We start from the raw sequence: 25379 nt of genomic DNA, 5'->3' as shown, positions 1-25379 counted from the left end.
CCAAAATCCGACAAACAAGCAAAATGAACAAAAAACATTGAATTCAATTCTTTCTGATTTTAGAAACTGCATTAAAGAAGGGGTGCACCGGTCCTGGAGATACTGCAATACCAGGTCAATGCGTGGAGTGGACAGAGCAAGCTCTTTTTCCATCTCCCTGTTCTAAAAATCCATTTAATATATGGTCCCCAGATAGGGGACGTATCAGATATTAAACTGATAAGAACAGATACTACACTTGATCTTAGCCAAAAGGCCGAGAAGCGATAACGAGAATTGGTTTCGAACTACGGAGCCACCTAAGGATCCTGAAAAGTCCATTTGTGGAGATGAGCTCCTGGACTCCCGTTAAGAAGACATGTTGTCAACCTCTAGATCCCTTACATGCCTGCACTTTTCGGCTTGCTGCTGCTGCAATCCACGCGTTTTAGATCTGCATAACTCCACCTCTTTAAACACAGCACCCTCACCCCCTGCTGTTCCCACCCGCCTCAACACCGTTGGAAGGGAGGAGAACCAATTAAGGCGGGGGGTGGGGTGGAACGAGCAGGTGTCTACCCTTAGCAGGAGGGCTGCTGATTACTTATCTCTCCTGCTGCTGCTGGCTGTCCAGCAGCAGACTGAAGGTGGCTGCTGCTGTGCGCAGGTATATAAAGGCTCAGAGCCTATTATGACACGCGCAGCCAGCGTTCCATTGCCACATTCCATCTACTGCAGGCAGGATACCTGGCTGGCTGAATGTCACTGAGAAGCTCACAGAGACCGCCATAAGCAACAGTTTAACAGAATGCCACAGACTAATCAACCCAACTTTTTGGGTTGGGTTCTCTTTTATAGTCTGCAGGCATTAAATGAAAGAAGTCAGTGTTCCAGCAGAGGGAGACAACGTTTCAGAAAAGGCATTGTAGCAAACCAAAAAAGAAATTTTAAGCGCAGCAGAGTAACCAGCGCACATACCTGTTAGCTCAGGTGAGTTTAAAAGGCTGCTGTTGATAACAAGGGCATTTGCTAAATAGATGGTGTGTGTGCAACAATATACTGAAAGGTCAATTATATTGTGCAGCTTATCTCACCACCTGTAGTTATTTAGGTGAAAGCTCCAAAATGCTTGCCTAATATGTCTGTTTATCCAAAAGGAAGTACAGAGGGAGAGCTAGATAGATAGCATTGCGTTACATTACATGGCAATGCAATGCACAGTTGCTGAAGTTGAACCAAAATGAGCTTGTCATCTGGCTTCTGCAACTTTGAACATGAAAAATCCAATGAGGAGAAGAAAAGCGAAGCCAAAGAGTCCATCCCAAAATCCGACAAACAAGCAAAATGAGCAAAAAACATTGAATTCAATTCTTTCTGATTTTAGAAACTGCATTATAGAAGGGGTGCACCGGTCCTGGAGATACTGCAATACCAGGTCAATGCGTGGAGTGGACAGAGCAAGCTCTTTTTCCATCTCCCTGTTCTAAAAATCCATTTAATATATGGTCCCCAGATAGGGGACGTATCAGATATTAAACTGATAAGAACAGATTTTTTTTTTTTTATCGAAAGCCCGAATTCGTGTACAAAACCCGAGTGCGCTTAAAAAAGTGACAAGTGCCACAAAAAAAGTGCACTAGGATGCTGGTCTTCTTGAAACCCTCTCCAAAAGGAGAAGGGTCCCCCAAACCATTCCGCGTCCCTCCGAGCCAGAAGGCCACAGCGAGGAACAGGGACAAATAGCCACCTCCAGCCGAAGCCAGAGGCGACCCAATCTTACCCCCAGCACCTGCCCGAGTTCCCACCCGAGCAAGGCACTGGGAGCCAAAGACTGTGCTCCCCTCCCGGAAGAGGGGAGCCAACAACGCTCTCCTCCCGAAAGAGGAGAGCCAGGGGGGTTCAGGGGGGAGCGGAACCTGATGGCCACACACTCCCCTCCTAGACCTGCCAAGAGAGGAACCCGTAAGGGAACCGCATCCCGACAAAATCCTAGTAAGGACGTGGACTCACGTGAAAAAGTGGACACACAGTGACAAAAAAATTAAATAAATAGTGAAGGTTTCACAGTATAATACTGCCCAAACCTTCGACCGGGAATTGAAAAATTCCCCATCCTAAGGCCAGAAGGCCCGGAATAAGGGTGTGTGCGAAGAAAGAAAATTTGAAGTGCTTGTGCAAATGTGCCATAAACTCAAGTGGGGTTCCCAATCCCAGTGAGTTAAGGCACCCCAGGGTCACCACTCCTGGGGCACTTCACACTTCGGGCTTTCGATCTTCCCCGGCCCAATGGCGTCGATCCTGGGGGGCCATGCTTTCCACCAGATGACTATATAAGCCACCTGGCATACTAACAAGCGCCTAAACCCCAGTGTGCATAATGTATCAATCTACTAGGGCGGCCAACATCCAAAACCGCCTTTTCGAAAGATACTACACTTGATCTTAGCCAAAAGGCCGAGAAGCGATAACCAGAATTGGTTTCGAACTACGGAGCCACCTAAGGATCCTGAAAAGTCCATTTGTGGAGATGAGCTCCTGGACTCCCGTTAAGAAGACATGTTGTCAACCTCTAGATCCCTTACATGCCTGCACTTTTCGGCTTGCTGCTGCTGCAATCCACGCGTTTTAGATCTGCATAACTCCACCTCTTTAAACACAGCACCCTCACCCCCTGCTGTTCCCACCCGCCTCAACACCGTTGGAAGGGAGGAGAACCAATTAAGGCGGGGGGTGGGGTGGAACGAGCAGCTGTCTACCCTTAGCAGGAGGGCTGCTGATTACTTACCTCTCCTGCTGCTGCTGGCTGTCCAGCAGCAGACTGAAGGTGGCTGCTGCTGTGCGCAGGTATATAAAGGCTCAGAGCCTATTATGACATGCGCAGCCAGCGTTCCATTGCCACATTCCATCTACTGCAGGCAGGATACCTGGCTGGCTGAATGTCACTGAGAAGCTCACAGAGACCGCCATAAGCAACAGTTTAACAGAATGCCACAGACTAATCAACCCAACTTTTTGGGTTGGGTTCTCTTTTATAGTCTGCAGGCATTAAATGAAAGAAGTCAGTGTTCCAGCAGAGGGAGACAACGTTTCAGAAAAGGCATTGTAGCAAACCAAAAAAGAAATTTTAAGCGCAGCAGAGTAACCAGCGCACATACCTGTTAGCTCAGGTGAGTTTAAAAGGCTGCTGTTGATAACAAGGGCATTTGCTAAATAGATGGTGTGTGTGCAACAATATACTGAAAGGTCAATTATATTGTGCAGCTTATCTCACCACCTGTAGTTATTTAGGTGAAAGCTCCAAAATGCTTGCCTAATATGTCTGTTTATCCAAAAGGAAGTACAGAGGGAGAGCTAGATAGATAGCATTGCGTTACATTACATGGCAATGCAATGCACAGTTGCTGAAGTTGAACCAAAATGAGCTTGTCATCTGGCTTCTGCAACTTTGAACATGAAAAATCCAATGAGGAGAAGAAAAGCGAAGCCAAAGAGTCCATCCCAAAATCCGACAAACAAGCAAAATGAACAAAAAACATTGAATTCAATTCTTTCTGATTTTAGAAACTGCATTAAAGAAGGGGTGCACCGGTCCTGGAGATACTGCAATACCAGGTCAATGCGTGGAGTGGACAGAGCAAGCTCTTTTTCCATCTCCCTGTTCTAAAAATCCATTTAATATATGGTCCCCAGATAGGGGACGTATCAGATATTAAACTGATAAGAACAGATTTTTTTTTTTTTTTTTCTTTTTTACACTCAGATTACAAAGTCTTACATCTTTAAAAGCAAAAACCAAGACTCAAATCCATCATCGTGTGTTTTTTTTTTTTTTTTTTTTATATATATATATATATATATATATATACATATATATTTCCTTCTTTCCTTTTTCTTAACTTTCTTTTTAACTTTTTTTTTTTTTCCTGTAATTAATATTTGTATTTTTCCAGAAAAAGATTTTCAATGACAACAAAGGCTACACAGTAAGTATATTCCATTCATTTTGCTTCCACAATACATCTGCTTTTCTTATGCCCAAAACCATTTTGTCCTTCCAAAAATACATAAATAAATAACTTAGACACAACTTAATACACTGTTCAACAGACACTTCATTATGTTTAAAAATCAAAATGTTTCTCACCTTCCAAATTGCCATCTTTACACATGTTATTATCACCCACACCACCTTAAAATCTTCTTCCTTTACACCCATCCCATAGAACACCCTGTTAAAATCTAAAAAATTAACATTACTCACAGCTTTAATCAGATTGCACATTTTCCTCCAGACTTTTTGTGCAAACTCGCAATTCCAGAATACGTGCATAGGAGTCTCACTACCTCCACATCTCTGTCTTGGACATTTTTCAAAACGAACAAGACCACGTCTATGCTGAAATTCTCGTGTCGGTAAGCAATCCTTTATTATATACCATAACAAATCTTTATGTTCATTTGATAAGAACACATAGTTTACATTCAGCCAAATCCTGTCCACTATCTTTGGCATAAAGTGCTCCACTGGACTAGTGTTTAACCTTCCTTCCAAGACTTGTAATATCTTTTTATGACACCTCAGTACCTTAAGATCAAAACCTTTTAGATCATAATCTCTCAAAATCTTTTCCAGCACAACATAGTTACTTGGGGGTAAAAATCTATAAGGTCTATTCAATCTCATGTCCACCCACTTATATTTTCTTATATAGAAACCCAAATTATAAATAGAAAAGGCTTTAAGTTTCGATTCTGACCCTAATAAAATATTTATGCAGTTTGCCATATACTTTGCATATAAAAAGGCTTTGATATCAGGATAACCTTTACCACCTTTCTTTTTTGGCTTATACAATTCTTCGCGCTTAACCCTTTCCATTTTTGATCTCCATAAAAAATTAAAACATACTTTAATAATTTTTTTCATCGCATTGACAGGTGGAATAAAAATGGTTGCAACATATAAAATCATTGGGAGTAAAACCTGCTTGATAATTAAAATCTTCCCTTCCAACGTTAGCTCTCTCAGATTCCAAAAAGACACCTTTTTCCTAACCCTCTCCAACAGTGATTCCCAATTTTTTACATTTCCACACTCTTCCGAAAAATAGATGCCTAAAATCTTTGCTTCAAAGACTCTCAATAATTTACAATCGGATTCTAAGATAAAACCGCCCATCGTTAAAACACCAGATTTCTCCAAATTGATCTTAAAACCTGATGCCGCCCCAAACCATTCAACCGTTCTTAAAACCCTATTCATACTTCTTAAATCTTTTACAAAAACAGTCACATCATCCATAAAAGCCACCACTTTAACCTGCTCTCCCCAACTCCCAGGAATAAAAAAACCATTAATCACTTTGTCTTTCCTAAAAGCAGTTAAAAGAGGCTCAATCGCACAGATAAAAAGAATAGGGGATAAGGGGCATCCCTGTTTCACCCCACAATTAATCTTTACACTTCCAGATAAAAACCCATTTACAGATACTTTACTAAAACATGCTTGATACAAGGATTTAATACGTTTACTAAAATCATCCGGGCAACCCATTCTCCTTAAAACATCGAATAAAAAATCATGGGCGACTCTATCATAAGCCTTTTCAAAATCCAGAGTAATTAACGCCATCTTCTGTCTTCTATCGGAAACATCCCATATTATGTCTCTAATTAAAATCAACGAGTCACTGATCTTCCGCGTTGGAACTGCACACGTTTGGTCTATATCTATCACCGAACTCACCACTTTCTTTAATCTATTTGCCAACAGCTTCGCATAAACTTTATAATCTGTATTTAAAAGAGTAATCGGTCTCCAGTTTTTTAGCAATTCTCTATCACCTCTTTTGTATAATAAAACAATTACCCCCTCCAACCATGACTCCGGGACACGACATAAAGACTCAACTTTTAAAAACATTTCATAAAATTCATTCCCCACAATATCCCATAATATTTTATAAAACTCAATGGGTAACCCATCCGACCCTGGTGTCTTACCGTTTTGCAATGTATTAACTGTATTAAAAACTTCTTCTTTTGAAATACCCTCTGATAATAATAATTTATTTTCCTTAGTAAAACATTTATCCAACCCTCCTAAAAAATGCTCCTTCAAAGACCTATCTGTATTTTTTGCTGAAAACAGGTTATCATAAAATTCTTTCACTTTCATCTTTTTCCCCTCCAAACTACTTTCCCCCTCTAAAACCCCCATAAAGGCCTTTTTCTCACAGATTTTTTTAAAAAAGAATTTAGTACATTTCTCGTCTTCCTCCAACACCTTCACACGAGAATTAAAGATAATTTCTTTTCCTTTTTCTCTCAGACATTTTTGAATTTTTTCCTTCGTCACCATAATTTCCTCCTCCACATTAACTCCATTATTCCTAAACTGATACAGACACTGTAGATTTGCATTAAGGTTATTGTATGACTGTCGCTTATCCGCAGCTTTCCTCTTGCCTACTTCCATAAAGAATAATTTAACTTCCTTTTTCATGTAGTCCCACCATTTAAAAGTAGAGTCAAAACATTTCTTTTCTAATTTCAGTTTCTCAAAGAAAAATTTAAAATCCTCCCTTACCTCCTTATGCTGTAACAATGATACATTCAGTTTCCAATGAGACGGCCTTTTTCCCTCATCCGCCTCTACCATCAGTGTACATTCAATTATTCTATGATCAGAAAAAGGTGCTTTATGCGTTTTAAAATTAGAACAAGTAAAATCCTTGGATATAAACAAATAATCTATTCTCGAGGAACAACCTCTTCCTTCCCAAGTAATTTCATACTCCTTCTTCTGCCCGTCCAACCACCAAGCATCTTTTAGGTTAAAAGAAGATAAAATACCCTTGAGACAAGAAACCGAACCATCTTTTACATTATTTAGTTGACAATTAAAATCTCCCCCTAAAATTACTGGAACTACACCTGGGATAAAAAGCTGCAAAATTTCAAACAAATGTAACCTTAAAACTTTTTCTGTATTGGCATAAATATTAAAACATCTATATTTCTTCCCATTCCTTTCTACATCCACTCTTAGAATCCTACCAGGGTATATTTCTTCGTAGTTGGTAATCTCCCATTCCCTGGAACATATAAAACCAACCCCATCACTTCTGAATTCATTCCCGCCTGAAAAACATAAATTACCCTTCCATATACCCCGTAAAAAATCATAATTTAACTTCTTTGACAAATTACATTCTTGAAGAAATACAAAATCAAAATTTTCATTATTAAAATAGTCATAAATCACAGTTCTTTTATATAAGTCATTGAAACCCTGAACATTCAGGGAAGCCGCCCTGATCATCTTTTAGTGACTGGCACCGGGCTATCTCCCCCGCCCTCATCGGATTGCAAAGCACTTTCATCGATACTCAGCCCTTCCGACTCTGATGTACTGGAAATGTCAAAATCCTTTTCACAAGCAAATACTTTTACTACACATGGCCCTACACCACGCTCTTTATCATCTACACTTCTTTTCAAAATTTTTGATGAATCCATCCTTTCCTGACCACAGGGTATACTCTGAGATAAAAACTCCCTAGGGGAAGGCCCTATTACAGGCAGGCTTTGACTTTTCTCTACCACCACCTTTCCCCCTGCGCCTCCCTTTTTTACTTCACCCCCTTGTTCTTTTATATTACTCTCTTTGCTTGGTGGAGGGACTTTCTGCATTAATTGTCCCACACCCACCAGCACAGACTTCAATTCTTCAATCCTCCGTTCTTCATTCTTCTTTTCTTCTTTCTTCTTTTCTTCTTTCTTCTGCTCTTCCTTCTCCCGACCTTCTTTCTTCTGCTCTTCTCTGTTCTTATCTTCTTCTAACTCCTTCTCCTTCTTCCTTTCTTCCATCTTTCTTTTCTCATCCTCCTCCGACCTCCTCCCTCTCTCTTCTTTCTTTCTCTTCTCTTCTTCCGGTGTTTTCTTCTTCTTTACTTTTCTCACCTCCTCCATTTCCTGCTCATCAGTTCTCTTTTCACTTGCTTCCTCACCATCCTCGGCTTCATTCTGCCGATGTTCTGATGAAGTATCCATCTCCTCCTCGCCTCCTTTCTTCTTATTTGGACATGCATCCTCCTGATGAGCTGAACCGGGACACCTTGAACACTTTTTGCACACAATATCCAAATGTCCATATTTACGGCACCCATAACAATAATTAGGCATACCCGAAAAAAACAGATATCCACGGCTACGATTAACATAGACATTTGGTGGTGGTCTAAGTACCCCACCTTCTTCTTCTGGGTCCTTCTTGAAGGCTACCAGAAAAACCCTTTTTCCGTTCCACACTCCGAACCTAGTTTCCCCACGTTTTCTTGGGATAACTTTCTCACAATATGCACTTAGATAGTTTATTACTTCACTATCAGTAACAAATGGACTGAACAAATGTATTGTTAGCAGTTTCATGGAGAACTGAAAGGAGGGAATCACTCTCACTCCAACAAAAAGCTCGTTCTCCCTATTAACTTCATAGAGAGTATAGGCTCTTTCACACTGAGAGTTCCCCATTAAAGTTAAATCATATATCCCTCTCGAAAAAAAGGATTGAAAACAAAAAAGTTCCTCCTTTTCAATCTTCAGAAATTTACAAATCTCTCTGAAGATAAACTCGGAATCCTTTTCCTGCCGATAACCAGGAGCCACCAACAAACGGAGTGTATCCTTCAAAGGATAATCCTCTGAAAAATAGTCATTGGAATTGTTCTCCCGATTTTCCCTCCTACCTCCAAATGGCCTCTTCGATTCCATATTCTTTTCCTCCTTCTTTTTCCACAGATGATCAGGAAAAAAAACGACACAGCAGATCGCAGCTCCACCCGGATTTCAATCCTCTTCGTCCTACCGACCTCCACACCACGAAAAAGAACCGTCCTCCAGGAAGAAAAGGCAAATCTAGACTTTGCTCCACACCCAATAGCAGCAGCTGGACCAAGATCCAGAAGGCCGAGTGCAAAGATCCACCTAGATCACCTTGGCCAAATGACGCAACCCACTACAGATCGCAGCCAAAAGGCCGAGAAGCGATAACCAGAATTGGTTTCCGACTACGGTGCCACCCAAGGATTCTGAAAAGTCCATTTGTGGAGATGGCCACCTGGACTCCCGTTAAGAAGACATGCTGTCAACCTCTAGATCCCTCACATGCCTGCACTTTTCGGCTTGCTGCTGCTGCAATCCACGCGTTTTAGATCTGCATAACTCCACCTCTTTTAGCACAGTACCCTCAACCCCCGGCTGTTCCCACCCGCCTCAACACCGTTGGAAGGGAGGAGAACCAATTAAGGCGGGGGGGGGGTGGAACGAGCAGCTGTCTACCCTTAGCAGGAGGGTTGCTGATTGATTACCTCTCCTGCTGCTGCTGCTGCTGGCTGTCCAGCAGCAGACTGAAGGTGGCTGCTGCTGTGCGCAGGTATATAAAGGCTCAGAGCCTATTATGACACGCGCAGCCAGCGTTCCATTGCCACATTCCGTCTACTGCAGGCGGGATACCTGGATGGCTGAATGTCACTGAGAAGCTCACAGAGACCGCCATAAGCAACAGTTTAAAAGAATGCCACAGACTAATCAACCAAACTTTTTGGGTTGGTTTCTCTTTTATAGTCTGCAGGCAGGGCCGGCGTCAGCACCCGGCGCACCCGGGCAAATGCCGGGGCCCTGAGCAGGCAGAGGGGCCCACTGGCGGTCGCGCACCCCGCTGGGCTATGGGCGGAGGAGAGCGGTGTCAGCGCCCGCCCTTCTCCGCCGCTTGCTCAGGGCCCCGGCAGCCCGATACTTACCTCTCCCCGTGCCTCCGCAGATCAGCTGTCTTCCTGCTCTGCGCTCCCTGTGACGTCTCAGGTCAGAGGGCGCGGTGACGTCTTTACACCGCGCCCTCCCCTGAGCCGTCACAGGGAGCGCTGAGCGGGAAGACGACGACAACGCTGGAGTTCGGAGCCGAGCAGCGAGCGGCGGGCAGCAGGCAGCGGGCAGCAGGCAGCGGGCAGCGGGCAGCAGGCAGCAGGCAGCAGGTAGCAGGTGAGGAGAAGGGAGGTGAGTATTTGATTTTTTTTTTTTTTTTTAATGTATGGAGGCATGGGGCAGTATAAAGAGGGGAGGGGGGGCATCCTGCATGGGGCATTATAAGGTGGGGAACAGCCTGCATGGGGCATTATAAAGAGGGGGGGATTCCTGCTTGGGGCATTATAATGAGGAGGGGTGACAGCCTGCATGGGGCATTATAAGGTGGGGACCAGCCTGCATGGGGCATTATAAGGTGGGGAACAGCCTGCACAGGGCATTATAAAGAGAGGGGGGCATCCTGCATGGGGCATTATAAAGAGGAGGGGTGACAGCCTGCATGGGGCATTATAAGGTGGGGAACAGCCTGCATGGGGCATTATAAAGAGGGGGGTTTCCTGCTTGGGGCATTATAATGAGGAGGGGTGACAGCCTGCATGGGGCATTATAAGGTGGGGAACAGCCTGCATGGGGCATTATAAAGAGGGGGGGATTCCTGCTTGGGGCATTATAATGAGGAGGGGTGACAGCCTGCATGGGGCATTATAAGGTGGGGACAAGCCTGCATGGGGCATTATAAAGAGAGGGGGGGACATCCTGCATGCGGCATTATAAAGAGGAGGGGTGACAGCCTGCATGGGGCAGTATAAAGAGGAGGGGTGACAGCCTGCATGGGGCATTATAAAGAGGAGGGGTGACAGCCTGCATGGGGCATTATAAAGAGGAGGGGTGACAGCCTGCATGGGGCATTATAAAGAGGAGGGGTGACAGCCTGCATGGGGCATTATAAGGTGGGGAACAGCCTGCATGGGGCATTATAAAGAGGGGGGGATTCCTGCTTGGGGCATTATAATGAGGAGGGGTGACAGCCTGCACGGGGCATTATAAGGTGGGGACCAGCCTGCATGGGGCATTATAAAGAGAGGGGGGGACATCCTGCATGGGGCAGTATAAAGAGGAGGGGTGACAGCCTGCATGGAGCATTATAAAGAGGAGGGGTGACAGCCTGCATGGGGCATTATAAAGAGGGGGGCAGCCTGTATGGGGCATTATGTGGGGGGTAACAGCCTGCATGGAGCATTATATGGGGACCAGTATCCTGTATGGAGCGTTATATGGGGGCCAGTATCCTGTATGGAGCGTTATATGGGGGCCAGTATCCTGTATGGAGCGTTATATGGGGGCCAGTATTCTGTATGGAGCCTTATATGGGGGCCAGTATTCCGTATGGAGCCTTATATGTAAGCCAGTATTCCGTATGGAGCCTTATATGGGGGCCAGTATTCCATATGGGGGCCAGTATTCCGTATGGAGCCTTATATGGGGGCCAGTATTCCGTATGGAGCCTTATATGGGGGCCAGTATTCCGTATGGAGCCTTATATGTGGGCCAGTATTCCGCATGGAGCCTTATATGGGGGTCAGTATTCCGCATGGAGCCTTATATGGGGTTCAGTATTCCGCATGGAGCCTTATATGGGGGTCAGTATTCCGCATGGAGCCTTATATGGGGGTCAGTATTCCGCATGGAGTCTTATATGGGGGTCAGTATTCCTCATGGAGCCTTATATGGGGGTCAGTATTCCGTATGGGGCCTTATATGGGGGCCAGTATTCCGTATGGGGTCTTATATGGGGGCCAGTATTCCGTATGGGGTCTTATATGGGGGCCAGTATTCCGTATGGGGTCTTATATGGGGGCCAGTATTCCGTATGGGGCCTTATATGGGGGCCAGTATTCCGTATGGGGCCTTATATGGGGGCCAGTATTCCGTATGGGGCCTTATATGGGGGCCAGTATTCCGTATGGGGCCTTATATGGGGGCCAGTATTCCGTATGGGGTCTTATATGGGGGCCAGTATTCCGTATGGGGCCTTATATGGGGGCCAGTATTCCGTATGGGGCCTTATATGGGGGCCAGTATTCCGTATGGGGCCTTATATGGGGGCCAGTATTCCGTATGGGGCCTTATATGGGGGCCAGTATTCCGTATGGGGCCTTATATGGGGGCCAGTATTCCGTATGGAGCCTTATATGGGGCCCAGTATTCCGTATGGGGCCTTATATGGGGGCCAGTATTCCGTATGGGGCCTTATATGGGGGCCAGTATTCCGTATGAAGCGTTATATGGGGGCCAGTATTCCGTATGGGCGTTATATGGGGACCAGTATTCCGTATGGAGCCTTATATGGTGGCCACTATTCTGTGTGGAGCGATTCACCGGTTTCTGAGCTATTGTGGAATTTACAATAGATATCACTCATGAAGTGAAATCTTTGCATTGTACTATATATATATATTTCTCCGCCGTATCTTTGCATCATGAATCGTGGTATGTGTTAAAGGGGCCCACTGAGACTCTTTCGCCCGGGGCCCAGAAAAACCTGGAGCCGGCCCTGTCTGCAGGCATTAAATGAAAGAAGTCAGTGTTCCAGCAGAGGGAGACAACGTTTCAGAAAAGGCATTGTAGCAAACCAAAAAAGAAATTTTAAGCGCAGCAGAGTAACCAGCTCACATACCTGTTAGCTCAGGTGAGTTTAAAAGGCTGCTGTTGATAACAAGGGCATTTGCTAAATAGATGGTGTGTGTGCAACAATATACTGAAAGGTCAATTATATTGTGCAGCTTATCTCACCACCTGTAGTTATTTAGGTGAAAGCTCCAAAATGCTTGCCTAATATGTCTGTTTATCCAAAAGGAAGTATAGAGGGAGAGCTAGATAGATAGCATTGCATTACATTACATGGCAATGCAATGCACAGTTGCTGAAGTTGAACCAAAATGAGCTTGTCATCTGGCTTCTGCAACTTTTAACATGAAAAATCCAATGAGGAGAAGAAAAGCAAAGCCAAAGAGTCCATCCCAAAATCCGACAAACAAGCCAAATGAACAAAAAGCATTGAATTCAATTCTTTCTGATTTTAGAAACTGCATTAAAGAAGGGGTGCACCGGTCCTGGAGATACTGCAATACCAGGTCAATGCGTGGAGTGGACAGAGCAAGCTCTTTTTCCATCTCCCTGTTCTAAAAATCCATTTAATATATGGTCCCCAGATAGGGGACGTATCAGATATTAAACTGATAAGAACAGATACTACACTTGATCTTAGCCAAAAGGCCGAGAAGCGATAACCAGAATTGGTTTCCGACTACGGTGCCAACCAAGGATTCTGAAAAGTCCATTTGTGGAGATGGCCACCTGGACTCCCGTTAAGAAGACATGCTGTCAACCTCTAGATCCCTCACATGCCTGCACTTTTCGGCTTGCTGCTGCTGCAATCCACGCGTTTTAGATCTGCATAACTCCACCTCTTTTAGCACAGTACCCTCAACCCCCGGCTGTTCCCACCCGCCTCAACACCGTTGGAAGGGAGGAGAACCAATTAAGGCGGGGGGGGGGGGGGTGGAACGAGCAGCTGTCTACCCTTAGCAGGAGGGTTGCTGATTAATTACCTCTCCTGCTGCTGCTGCTGCTGGCTGTCCAGCAGCAGACTGAAGGTGGCTGCTGCTGTGCGCAGGTATATAAAGGCTCAGAGCCTATTATGACACGCGCAGCCAGCGTTCCATTGCCACATTCCGTCTACTGCAGGCGGGATACCTGGATGGCTGAATGTCACTGAGAAGCTCACAGAGACCGCCATAAGCAACAGTTTAAAAGAATGCCACAGACTAATCAACCAAACTTTTTGGGTTGGTTTCTCTTTTATAGTCTGCAGGCATTAAATGAAAGAAGTCAGTGTTCCAGCAGAGGGAGACAACGTTTCAGAAAAGGCATTGTAGCAAACCAAAAAAGAAATTTTAAGCGCAGCAGAGTAACCAGCTCACATACCTGTTAGCTCAGGTGAGTTTAAAAGGCTGCTGTTGATAACAAGGGCATTTGCTAAATAGATGGTGTGTGTGCAACAATATACTGAAAGGTCAATTATATTGTGCAGCTTATCTCACCACCTGTAGTTATTTAGGTGAAAGCTCCAAAATGCTTGCCTAATATGTCTGTTTATCCAAAAGGAAGTATAGAGGGAGAGCTAGATAGATAGCATTGCATTAGATTACATGGCAATGCAATGCACAGTTGCTGAAGTTGAACCAAAATGAGCTTGTCATCTGGCTTCTGCAACTTTAACATGAAAAATCCAATGAGGAGAAGAAAAGCAAAGCCAAAGAGTCCATCCCAAAATCCGACAAACAAGCCAAATGAACAAAAAGCATTGAATTCAATTCTTTCTGATTTTAGAAACTGCATTAAAGAAGGGGTGCACCGGTCCTGGAGATACTGCAATACCAGGTCAATGCGTGGAGTGGACAGAGCAAGCTCTTTTTCCATCTCCCTGTTCTAAAAATCCATTTAATATATGGTCCCCAGATAGGAGACGTATCAGATATTAAACTGATAAGAACAGATACTACACTTGATCTTAGCCAAAAGGCCGAGAAGCGATAACCAGAATTGGTTTCCGACTACGGTGCCACCCAAGGATTCTGAAAAGTCCATTTGTGGAGATGGCCACCTGGACTCCCGTTAAGAAGACATGCTGTCAACCTCTAGATCCCTCACATGCCTGCACTTTTCGGCTTGCTGCTGCTGCAATCCACGCGTTTTAGATCTGCATAACTCCACCTCTTTTAGCACAGTACCCTCAACCCCCGGCTGTTCCCACCTGCCTCAACACCGTTGGAAGGGATGAGAACCAATTAAGGCGGGGGGGGGGGTGGAACGAGCAGCTGTCTACCCTTAGCAGGAGGGTTGCTGATTAATTACCTCTCCTGCTGCTGCTGCTGCTGGCTGTCCAGCAGCAGACTGAAGGTGGCTGCTGCTGTGCGCAGGTATATAAAGGCTCAGAGCCTATTATGACACGCGCAGCCAGCGTTCCATTGCCACATTCCGTCTACTGCAGGCGGGATACCTGGATGGCTGAATGTCACTGAGAAGCTCACAGAGACCGCCATAAGCAACAGTTTAAAAGAATGCCACAGACTAATCAACCAAACTTTTTGGGTTGGTTTCTCTTTTATAGTCTGCAGGCATTAAATGAAAGAAGTCAGTGTTCCAGCAGAGGGAGACAACGTTTCAGAAAAGGCATTGTAGCAAACCAAAAAAGAAATTTTAAGCGCAGCAGAGTAACCAGCTCACATACCTGTTAGCTCAGGTGAGTTTAAAAGGCTGCTGTTGATAACAAGGGCATTTGCTAAATAGATGGTGTGTGTGCAACAATATACTGAAAGGTCAATTATATTGTGCAGCTTATCTCACCACCTGTAGTTATTTAGGTGAAAGCTCCAAAATGCTTGCCTAATATGTCTGTTTATCCAAAAGGAAGTATAGAGGGAGAGCTAGATAGATAGCATTGCATTAGATTACATGGCAATGCAATGCACAGTTGCTGAAGTTGAACCAAAATGAGCTTGTCATCTGGCTTCTGCAACTTTTAACATGAAAAATCCAATGAGGAGAAGAAAAGCAAAGCCAAAGAGTCCATCCCAAAATCCGACAAACAAGCCAAATGAACAAAAAGCATTGAATTCAATTCTTTCTGATTTTAGAAACTGCATTAAAGAAGGGGTGCACCGGTCCTGGAGATACTGCAATACCAGGTCAATGCGTGGAGTGGACAGAGCAAGCTCTTTTTCCATCTCCCTGTTCTAAAGATCTATTTAATATATGGTCCCCAGATAGGGGACGTAGCAGATATTAAACTGATAAGAACAGATACTACACTTGATCTTAGCCAAAAGGCCGAGAAGCGATAACCAGAATTGGTTTCCGACTACGGTGCCACCCAAGGATTCTGAAAAGTCCATTTGTGGAGATGGCCACCTGGACTCCCGTTAAGAAGACATGCTGTCAACCTCTAGATCCCTCACATGCCTGCACTTTTCGGCTTGCTGCTGCTGCAATCCACGCGTTTTAGATCTGCATAACTCCACCTCTTTTAGCACAGTACCCTCAACCCCCGGCTGTTCCCACCCGCCTCAACACCGTTGGAAGGGAGGAGAACCAATTAAGGCGGGGGGGGGGGGTGGAACGAGCAGCTGTCTACCCTTAGCAGGAGGGTTGCTGATTAATTACCTCTCCTGCTGCTGCTGCTGCTGGCTGTCCAGCAGCAGACTGAAGGTGGCTGCTGCTGTGCGCAGGTATATAAAGGCTCAGAGCCTATTATGACACGCGCAGCCAGCGTTCCATTGCCACATTCCGTCTACTGCAGGCGGGATACCTGGATGGCTGAATGTCACTGAGAAGCTCACAGAGACCGCCATAAGCAACAGTTTAAAAGAATGCCACAGACTAATCAACCAAACTTTTTGGGTTGGTTTCTCTTTTATAGTCTGCAGGCATTAAATGAAAGAAGTCAGTGTTCCAGCAGAGGGAGACAACGTTTCAGAAAAGGCATTGTAGCAAACCAAAAAAGAAATTTTAAGCGCAGCAGAGTAACCAGCTCACATACCTGTTAGCTCAGGTGAGTTTAAAAGGCTGCTGTTGATAACAAGGGCATTTGCTAAATAGATGGTGTGTGTGCAACAATATACTGAAAGGTCAATTATATTGTGCAGCTTATCTCACCACCTGTAGTTATTTAGGTGAAAGCTCCAAAATGCTTGCCTAATATGTCTGTTTATCCAAAAGGAAGTATAGAGGGAGAGCTAGATAGATAGCATTGCATTAGATTACATGGCAATGCAATGCACAGTTGCTGAAGTTGAACCAAAATGAGCTTGTCATCTGGCTTCTGCAACTTTAACATGAAAAATCCAATGAGGAGAAGAAAAGCAAAGCCAAAGAGTCCATCCCAAAATCCGACAAACAAGCCAAATGAACAAAAAGCATTGAATTCAATTCTTTCTGATTTTAGAAACTGCATTAAAGAAGGGGTGCACCGGTCCTGGAGATACTGCAATACCAGGTCAATGCGTGGAGTGGACAGAGCAAGCTCTTTTTCCATCTCCCTGTTCTAAAAATCCATTTAATATATGGTCCCCAGATAGGAGACGTATCAGATATTAAACTGATAAGAACAGATACTACACTTGATCTTAGCCAAAAGGCCGAGAAGCGATAACCAGAATTGGTTTCCGACTACGGTGCCACCCAAGGATTCTGAAAAGTCCATTTGTGGAGATGGTCACCTGGACTCCCGTTAAGAAGACATGCTGTCAACCTCTAGATCCCTCACATGCCTGCACTTTTCGGCTTGCTGCTGCTGCAATCCACGCGTTTTAGATCTGCATAACTCCACCTCTTTTAGCACAGTACCCTCAACCCCCGGCTGTTCCCACCTGCCTCAACACCGTTGGAAGGGAGGAGAACCAATTAAGGCGGGGGGGGGGGGTGGAACGAGCAGCTGTCTACCCTTAGCAGGAGGGTTGCTGATTAATTACCTCTCCTGCTGCTGCTGCTGCTGGCTGTCCAGCAGCAGACTGAAGGTGGCTGCTGCTGTGCGCAGGTATATAAAGGCTCAGAGCCTATTATGACACGCGCAGCCAGCGTTCCATTGCCACATTCCGTCTACTGCAGGCGGGATACCTGGATGGCTGAATGTCACTGAGAAGCTCACAGAGACCGCCATAAGCAACAGTTTAAAAGAATGCCACAGACTAATCAACCAAACTTTTTGGGTTGGTTTCTCTTTTATAGTCTGCAGGCATTAAATGAAAGAAGTCAGTGTTCCAGCAGAGGGAGACAACGTTTCAGAAAAGGCATTGTAGCAAACCAAAAAAGAAATTTTAAGCGCAGCAGAGTAACCAGCTCACATACCTGTTAGCTCAGGTGAGTTTAAAAGGCTGCTGTTGATAACAAGGGCATTTGCTAAATAGATGGTGTGTGTGCAACAATATACTGAAAGGTCAATTATATTGTGCAGCTTATCTCACCACCTGTAGTTATTTAGGTGAAAGCTCCAAAATCCTTGCCTAATATGTCTGTTTATCCAAAAGGAAGTATAGAGGGAGAGCTAGATAGATAGCATTGCATTAGATTACATGGCAATGCAATGCACAGTTGCTGAAGTTGAACCAAAATGAGCTTGTCATCTGGCTTCTGCAACTTTTAACATGAAAAATCCAATGAGGAGAAGAAAAGCAAAGCCAAAGAGTCCATCCCAAAATCCGACAAACAAGCCAAATGAACAAAAAGCATTGAATTCAATTCTTTCTGATTTTAGAAACTGCATTAAAGAAGGGGTGCACCGGTCCTGGAGATACTGCAATACCAGGTCAATGCGTGGAGTGGACAGAGCAAGCTCTTTTTCCATCTCCCTGTTCTAAAAATCTATTTAATATATGGTCCCCAGATAGGGGACGTATCAGATATTAAACTGATAAGAACAGATACTACACTTGATCTTAGCCAAAAGGCCGAGAAGCGATAACCAGAATTGGTTTCCGACTACGGTGCCACCCAAGGATTCTGAAAAGTCCATTTGTGGAGATGGCCACCTGGACTCCCGTTAAGAAGACATGCTGTCAACCTCTAGATCCCTCACATGCCTGCACTTTTCGGCTTGCTGCTGCTGCAATCCACACGTTTTAGATCTGCATAACTCCACCTCTTTTAGCACAGTACCCTCAACCCCCGGCTGTTCCCACCCGCCTCAACACCGTTGGAAGGGAGGAGAACCAATTAAGGCGGGGGGGGGGGGGGTGGAACGAGCAGCTGTCTACCCTTAGCAGGAGGGTTGCTGATTAATTACCTCTCCTGCTGCTGCTGCTGCTGGCTGTCCAGCAGCAGACTGAAGGTGGCTGCTGCTGTGCGCAGGTATATAAAGGCTCAGAGCCTATTATGACACGCGCAGCCAGCGTTCCATTGCCACATTCCGTCTACTGCAGGCGGGATACCTGGATGGCTGAATGTCACTGAGAAGCTCACAGAGACCGCCATAAGCAACAGTTTAAAAGAATGCCACAGACTAATCAACCAAACTTTTTGGGTTGGTTTCTCTTTTATAGTCTGCAGGCATTAAATGAAAGAAGTCAGTGTTCCAGCAGAGGGAGACAACGTTTCAGAAAAGGCATTGTAGCAAACCAAAAAAGAAATTTTAAGCGCAGCAGAGTAACCAGCTCACATACCTGTTAGCTCAGGTGAGTTTAAAAGGCTGCTGTTGATAACAAGGGCATTTGCTAAATAGATGGTGTGTGTGCAACAATATACTGAAAGGTCAATTATATTGTGCAGCTTATCTCACCACCTGTAGTTATTTAGGTGAAAGCTCCAAAATGCTTGCCTAATATGTCTGTTTATCCAAAAGGAAGTATAGAGGGAGAGCTAGATAGATAGCATTGCATTACATTACATGGCAATGCAATGCACAGTTGCTGAAGTTGAACCAAAATGAGCTTGTAATCTGGCTTCTGCAACTTTTAACATGAAAAATCCAATGAGGAGAAGAAAAGCAAAGCCAAAGAGTCCATCCCAAAATCCGACAAACAAGCCAAATGAACAAAAAGCATTGAATTCAATTCTTTCTGATTTTAGAAACTGCATTAAAGAAGGGGTGCACCGGTCCTGGAGATACTGCAATACCAGGTCAATGCGTGGAGTGGACAGAGCAAGCTCTTTTTCCATCTCCCTGTTCTAAAAATCCATTTAATATATGGTCCCCAGATAGGGGACGTATCAGATATTAAACTGATAAGAACAGATACTACACTTGATCTTAGCCAAAAGGCCGAGAAGCGATAACCAGAATTGGTTTCCGACTACGGTGCCACCCAAGGATTCTGAAAAGTCCATTTGTGGAGATGGCCACCTGGACTCCCGTTAAGAAGACATGCTGTCAACCTCTAGATCCCTCACATGCCTGCACTTTTCGGCTTGCTGCTGCTGCAATCCACGCGTTTTAGATCTGCATAACTCCACCTCTTTTAGCACAGTACCCTCAACCCCCGGCTGTTCCCACCCGCCTCAACACCGTTGGAAGGGAGGAGAACCAATTAAGGCGGGGGGGGGGGTGGAACGAGCAGCTGTCTACCCTTAGCAGGAGGGTTGCTGATTAATTACCTCTCCTGCTGCTGCTGCTGCTGGCTGTCCAGCAGCAGACTGAAGGTGGCTGCTGCTGTGCGCAGGTATATAAAGGCTCAGAGCCTATTATGACACGCGCAGCCAGCGTTCCATTGCCACATTCCGTCTACTGCAGGCGGGATACCTGGATGGCTGAATGTCACTGAGAAGCTCACAGAGACCGCCATAAGCAACAGTTTAAAAGAATGCCACAGACTAATCAACCAAACTTTTTGGGTTGGTTTCTCTTTTATAGTCTGCAGGCATTAAATGAAAGAAGTCAGTGTTCCAGCAGAGGGAGACAACGTTTCAGAAAAGGCATTGTAGCAAACCAAAAAAGAAATTTTAAGCGCAGCAGAGTAACCAGCTCACATACCTGTTAGCTCAGGTGAGTTTAAAAGGCTGCTGTTGATAACAAGGGCATTTGCTAAATAGATGGTGTGTGTGCAACAATATACTGAAAGGTCAATTATATTGTGCAGCTTATCTCACCACCTGTAGTTATTTAGGTGAAAGCTCCAAAATGCTTGCCTAATATGTCTGTTTATCCAAAAGGAAGTACAGAGGGAGAGCTAGATAGATAGCATTGCATTACATTACATGGCAATGCAATGCACAGTTGCTGAAGTTGAACCAAAATGAGCTTGTCATCTGGCTTCTGCAACTTTTAACATGAAAAATCCAATGAGGAGAAGAAAAGCAAAGCCAAAGAGTCCATCCCAAAATCCGACAAACAAGCCAAATGAACAAAAAGCATTGAATTCAATTCTTTCTGATTTTAGAAACTGCATTAAAGAAGGGGTGCACCGGTCCTGGAGATACTGCAATACCAGGTCAATGCGTGGAGTGGACAGAGCAAGCTCTTTTTCCATCTCCCTGTTCTAAAAATCCATTTAATATATGGTCCCCAGATAGGGGACGTATCAGATATTAAACTGATAAGAACAGATACTACACTTGATCTTAGCCAAAAGGCCGAGAAGCGATAACCAGAATTGGTTTCTGACTACGGTTCCACCCAAGGATTCTGAAAAGTCCATTTGTGGAGATGGCCACCTGGACTCCCGTTAAGAAGACATGCTGTCAACCTCTAGATCCCTCACATGCCTGCACTTTTCGGCTTGCTGCTGCTGCAATCCACGCGTTTTAGATCTGCATAACTCCACCTCTTTTAGCACAGTACCCTCAACCCCCGGCTGTTCCCACCCGCCTCAACACCGTTGGAAGGGAGGAGAACCAATTAAGGCGGGGGGGGGGGGGGGGTGGAACGAGCAGCTGTCTACCCTTAGCAGGAGGGTTGCTGATTAATTACCTCTCCTGCTGCTGCTGCTGCTGGCTGTCCAGCAGCAGACTGAAGGTGGCTGCTGCTGTGCGCAGGTATATAAAGGCTCAGAGCCTATTATGACACGCGCAGCCAGCGTTCCATTGCCACATTCCGTCTACTGCAGGCGGGATACCTGGATGGCTGAATGTCACTGAGAAGCTCACAGAGACCGCCATAAGCAACAGTTTAAAAGAATGCCACAGACTAATCAACCAAACTTTTTGGGTTGGTTTCTCTTTTATAGTCTGCAGGCATTAAATGAAAGAAGTCAGTGTTCCAGCAGAGGGAGACAACGTTTCAGAAAAGGCATTGTAGCAAACCAAAAAAGAAATTTTAAGCGCAGCAGAGTAACCAGCGCACATACCTGTTAGCTCAGGTGAGTTTAAAAGGCTGCTGTTGATAACAAGGGCATTTGCTAAATAGATGGTGTGTGTGCAACAATATACTGAAAGGTCAATTATATTGTGCAGCTTATCTCACCACCTGTAGTTATTTAGGTGAAAGATCCAAAATGCTTGCCTAATATGTCTGTTTATCCAAAAGGAAGTATAGAGGGAGAGCTAGATAGATAGCATTGCATTACATTACATGGCAATGCAATGCACAGTTACTGAAGTTGAACCAAAATGAGCTTGTCATCTGGCTTCTGCAACTTTTAACATGAAAAATCCAATGAGGAGAAGAAAAGCAAAGCCAAAGAGTCCATCCCAAAATCCGACAAACAAGCCAAATGAACAAAAAGCATTGAATTCAATTCTTTCTGATTTTAGAAACTGCATTAAAGAAGGGGTGCACCGGTCCTGGAGATACTGCAATACCAGGTCAATGCGTGGAGTGGACAGAGCAAGCTCTTTTTCCATCTCCCTGTTCTAAAAATCCATTTAATATATGGTCCCCAGATAGGGGACGTATCAGATATTAAACTGATAAGAACAGATACTACACTTGATCTTAGCCAAAAGGCCGAGAAGCGATAACCAGAATTGGTTTCCGACTATGGTGCCACCCAAGGATTCTGAAAAGTCCATTTGTGGAGATGGCCACCTGGACTCCCGTTAAGAAGACATGCTGTCAACCTCTAGATCCCTCACATGCCTGCACTTTTCGGCTTGCTGCTGCTGCAATCCACGCGTTTTAGATCTGCATAACTCCACCTCTTTTAGCACAGTACCCTCAACCCCTGGCTGTTCCCACCCGCCTCAACACCGTTGGAAGGGAGGAGAACCAATTAAGGCGGGGGGGGGGGGGGGAACGAGCAGCTGTCTACCCTTAGCAGGAGGGTTGCTGATTAATTACCTATCCTGCTGCTGCTGCTGCTGGCTGTCCAGCAGCAGACTGAAGGTGGCTGCTGCTGTGCGCAGGTATATAAAGGCTCAGAGCCTATTATGACACGCGCAGCCAGCGTTCCATTGCCACATTCCGTCTACTGCAGGCGGGATACCTGGATGGCTGAATGTCACTGAGAAGCTCACAGAGACCGCCATAAGCAACAGTTTAAAAGAATGCCACAGACTAATCAACCAAACTTTTTGGGTTGGTTTCTCTTTTATAGTCTGCAGGCATTAAATGAAAGAAGTCAGTGTTCCAGCAGAGGGAGACAACGTTTCAGAAAAGGCATTGTAGCAAACCAAAAAAGAAATTTTAAGCGCAGCAGAGTAACCAGCTCACATACCTGTTAGCTCAGGTGAGTTTAAAAGGCTGCTGTTGATAACAAGGGCATTTGCTAAATAGATGGTGTGTGTGCAACAATATACTGAAAGGTCAATTATATTGTGCAGCTTATCTCACCACCTGTAGTTATTTAGGTGAAAGCTCCAAAATGCTTGCCTAATATGTCTGTTTATCCAAAAGGAAGTATAGAGGGAGAGCTAGATAGATAGCATTGCATTACATTACATGGCAATGCAATGCACAGTTGCTGAAGTTGAACCAAAATGAGCTTGTCATCTGGCTTCTGCAACTTTTAACATGAAAAATCCAATGAGGAGAAGAAAAGCAAAGCCAAAGAGTCCATCCCAAAATCCGACAAACAAGCCAAATGAACAAAAAGCATTGAATTCAATTCTTTCTGATTTTAGAAACTGCATTAAAGAAGGGGTGCACCGGTCCTGGAGATACTGCAATACCAGGTCAATGCGTGGAGTGGACAGAGCAAGCTCTTTTTCCATCTCCCTGTTCTAAAAATCCATTTAATATATGGTCCCCAGATAGGGGACGTATCAGATATTAAACTGATAAGAACAGATACTACACTTGATCTTAGCCAAAAGGCCGAGAAGCGATAACCAGAATTGGTTTCCGACTACGGTGCCACCCAAGGATTCTGAAAAGTCCATTTGTGGAGATGGCCACCTGGACTCCGGTTAAGAAGACATGCTGTCAACCTCTAGATCCCTCACATGCCTGCACTTTTCGGCTTGCTGCTGCTGCAATCCACGCGTTTTAGATCTGCATAACTCCACCTCTTTTAGCACAGTACCCTCAACCCCCGGCTGTTCCCACCCGCCTCAACACCGTTGGAAGGGAGGAGAACCAATTAAGGCGGGGGGGGGTGGAACGAGCAGCTGTCTACCCTTAGCAGGAGGGTTGCTGATTAATTACCTCTCCTGCTGCTGCTGCTGCTGGCTGTCCAGCAGCAGACTGAAGGTGGCTGCTGCTGTGCGCAGGTATATAAAGGCTCAGAGCCTATTATGACACGCGCAGCCAGCGTTCCATTGCCACATTCCGTCTACTGCAGGCGGGATACCTGGATGGCTGAATGTCACTGAGAAGCTCACAGAGACCGCCATAAGCAACAGTTTAAAAGAATGCCACAGACTAATCAACCAAACTTTTTGGGTTGGTTTCTCTTTTATAGTCTGCAGGCATTAAATGAAAGAAGTCAGTGTTCCAGCAGAGGGAGACAACGTTTCAGAAAAGGCATTGTAGCAAACCAAAAAAGAAATTTTAAGCGCAGCAGAGTAACCAGCTCACATACCTGTTAGGTCAGGTGAGTTTAAAAGGCTGCTGTTGATAACAAGGGCATTTGCTAAATAGATGGTGTGTGTGCAACAATATACTGAAAGGTCAATTATATTGTGCAGCTTATCTCACCACCTGTAGTTATTTAGGTGAAAGCTCCAAAATGCTTGCCTAATATGTCTGTTTATCCAAAAGGAAGTATAGAGGGAGAGCTAGATAGATAGCATTGCATTACATTACATGGCAATGCAATGCACAGTTGCTGAAGTTGAACCAAAATGAGCTTGTCATCTGGCTTCTGCAACTTTTAACATGAAAAATCCAATGAGGAGAAGAAAAGCAAAGCCAAAGACTCCATCCCAAAATCCGACAAACAAGCCAAATGAACAAAATGCATTGAATTCAATTCTTTCTGATTTTAGAAACTGCATTAAAGAAGGGGTGCACCGGTCCTGGAGATACTGCAATACCAGGTCAATGTGTGGAGTGGACAGAGCAAGCTCTTTTTCCATCTCCCTGTTCTAAAAATCCATTTAATATATGGTCCCCAGATAGGGGACGTATCAGATATTAAACTGATAAGAACAGATACTACACTTGATCTTAGCCAAAAGGCCGAGAAGCGATAACCAGAATTGGTTTCCGACTACGGTGCCACCCAAGGATTCTGAAAAGTCCATTTGTGGAGATGGCCACCTGGACTCCCGTTAAGAAGACATGCTGTCAACCTCTAGATCCCTCACATGCCTGCACTTTTCGGCTTGCTGCTGCTGCAATCCACGCGTTTTAGATCTGCATAACTCCACCTCTTTTAGCACAGTACCCTCAACCCCCGGCTGTTCCCACCCGCCTCAACACCGTTGGAAGGGAGGAGAACCAATTAAGGCGGGGGGGGGGGGTGGAACGAGCAGCTGTCTACCCTTAGCAGGAGGGTTGCTGATTAATTACCTCTCCTGCTGCTGCTGGCTGTCCAGCAGCAGACTGAAGGTGGCTGCTGCTGTGCGCAGGTATATAAAGGCTCAGAGCCTATTATGACACGCGCAGCCAGCGTTCCATTGCCACATTCCGTCTACTGCAGGCGGGATACCTGGATGGCTGAATG

At 44.9% G+C, this 25379-nt stretch overlaps 12 non-coding genes and 2 pseudogenes across 12 annotated transcripts; all 14 read right to left on the bottom strand.

Annotated features, from left to right (window-relative positions):
- Positions 1-77: 77 nt before the first annotated feature.
- Positions 78-268, bottom strand: LOC141181424 (U2 spliceosomal RNA). Its single transcript, XR_012257002.1, has one exon. It is a non-coding gene; the product is annotated as a U2 spliceosomal RNA (small nuclear RNA).
- Positions 269-1377: 1109 nt separating this feature from the next.
- LOC141181974 (U2 spliceosomal RNA) lies at positions 1378-1562 on the bottom strand. The gene has a single exon (XR_012257485.1). It is a non-coding gene; the product is annotated as a U2 spliceosomal RNA (small nuclear RNA).
- Positions 1563-2353: 791 nt separating this feature from the next.
- Positions 2354-2445, bottom strand: LOC141182164 (U2 spliceosomal RNA; annotated as a pseudogene).
- A 1109-nt stretch (positions 2446-3554) lies between these two features.
- Positions 3555-3769, bottom strand: LOC141181965 (U2 spliceosomal RNA; annotated as a pseudogene).
- A 9171-nt stretch (positions 3770-12940) lies between these two features.
- Positions 12941-13131, bottom strand: LOC141181422 (U2 spliceosomal RNA). Its single transcript, XR_012257000.1, has one exon. It is a non-coding gene; the product is annotated as a U2 spliceosomal RNA (small nuclear RNA).
- Positions 13132-14249: 1118 nt separating this feature from the next.
- Positions 14250-14440, bottom strand: LOC141181613 (U2 spliceosomal RNA). The gene has a single exon (XR_012257173.1). It is a non-coding gene; the product is annotated as a U2 spliceosomal RNA (small nuclear RNA).
- A 1116-nt stretch (positions 14441-15556) lies between these two features.
- Positions 15557-15747, bottom strand: LOC141181856 (U2 spliceosomal RNA). Its single transcript, XR_012257394.1, has one exon. It is a non-coding gene; the product is annotated as a U2 spliceosomal RNA (small nuclear RNA).
- Positions 15748-16863: 1116 nt separating this feature from the next.
- LOC141181612 (U2 spliceosomal RNA) lies at positions 16864-17054 on the bottom strand. Its single transcript, XR_012257172.1, has one exon. It is a non-coding gene; the product is annotated as a U2 spliceosomal RNA (small nuclear RNA).
- Positions 17055-18171: 1117 nt separating this feature from the next.
- Positions 18172-18362, bottom strand: LOC141182283 (U2 spliceosomal RNA). The gene has a single exon (XR_012257664.1). It is a non-coding gene; the product is annotated as a U2 spliceosomal RNA (small nuclear RNA).
- Positions 18363-19481: 1119 nt separating this feature from the next.
- LOC141181421 (U2 spliceosomal RNA) lies at positions 19482-19672 on the bottom strand. Its single transcript, XR_012256999.1, has one exon. It is a non-coding gene; the product is annotated as a U2 spliceosomal RNA (small nuclear RNA).
- A 1116-nt stretch (positions 19673-20788) lies between these two features.
- Positions 20789-20979, bottom strand: LOC141181419 (U2 spliceosomal RNA). The gene has a single exon (XR_012256998.1). It is a non-coding gene; the product is annotated as a U2 spliceosomal RNA (small nuclear RNA).
- A 1121-nt stretch (positions 20980-22100) lies between these two features.
- Positions 22101-22291, bottom strand: LOC141181418 (U2 spliceosomal RNA). The gene has a single exon (XR_012256997.1). It is a non-coding gene; the product is annotated as a U2 spliceosomal RNA (small nuclear RNA).
- A 1117-nt stretch (positions 22292-23408) lies between these two features.
- LOC141181417 (U2 spliceosomal RNA) lies at positions 23409-23599 on the bottom strand. The gene has a single exon (XR_012256996.1). It is a non-coding gene; the product is annotated as a U2 spliceosomal RNA (small nuclear RNA).
- Positions 23600-24713: 1114 nt separating this feature from the next.
- On the bottom strand, positions 24714-24904 carry LOC141181658 (U2 spliceosomal RNA). Its single transcript, XR_012257214.1, has one exon. It is a non-coding gene; the product is annotated as a U2 spliceosomal RNA (small nuclear RNA).
- Between the last annotated feature and the right edge of the window lie 475 nt (positions 24905-25379).

This window comes from Phyllobates terribilis, unplaced genomic scaffold (genome assembly GCF_046119375.1).
Source record: "Phyllobates terribilis strain yellow unplaced genomic scaffold, ASM4611937v1 Scaffold_34__1_contigs__length_13252353, whole genome shotgun sequence".
In the NCBI taxonomy this organism is placed as follows: Eukaryota; Metazoa; Chordata; class Amphibia; order Anura; family Dendrobatidae; genus Phyllobates; species Phyllobates terribilis.
This window is presented reverse-complemented; position numbering and strand designations above follow the sequence as displayed.